We start from the raw sequence: 568 nt of genomic DNA on the forward strand, positions 1-568 counted from the left end.
TGAAAAAGATTTGATTTTTGAAAAAGATTTTGAAAAAGATGAGATTTTTAAATTGAAAATTTGATTTGACTCATAAAAACAACTAAATTTTAAAAATTTTTGAAAAAGTCAATCCAAATTTTCAAAATTTTAAGAGAAAAATGGGAAGATATTTTTTTTATTTTTGAATTTTTTTAATGATGAGAGAGAAAAACAAGAAAAATGATGCAATGCATGAGAATTTTAGATCAAAACATGTGATGCATGCAAGAATGCTATGAATGTCAAGATGAACACCAAGAACACTATGAAGATCATGATGAACACCAAGAATATATTTTTGAAAAATTTTTTTAATGCAAAGAAAACATGCAAGACACCAAACTTAGAATTCTTCAATGCTTAGACACTAAGAATTCAAGAATGCATATGAAAAACAAGAAAAGACACAAAACATGCAAATGCAAAGATCAAACAAGAAGACTTACCAAGAACAACTTGAAGATCATAAAGAACACTATGAATGCATGAGAGTTTTCGAAAAATGCAAGATGCACATGCAATTGACACCAAACTTATAACATGACAC

The sequence above is a fragment of the Arachis ipaensis genome, chromosome B01 (assembly GCF_000816755.2).
Source record: "Arachis ipaensis cultivar K30076 chromosome B01, Araip1.1, whole genome shotgun sequence".
Classification (NCBI taxonomy): Eukaryota; Viridiplantae; Streptophyta; class Magnoliopsida; order Fabales; family Fabaceae; genus Arachis; species Arachis ipaensis.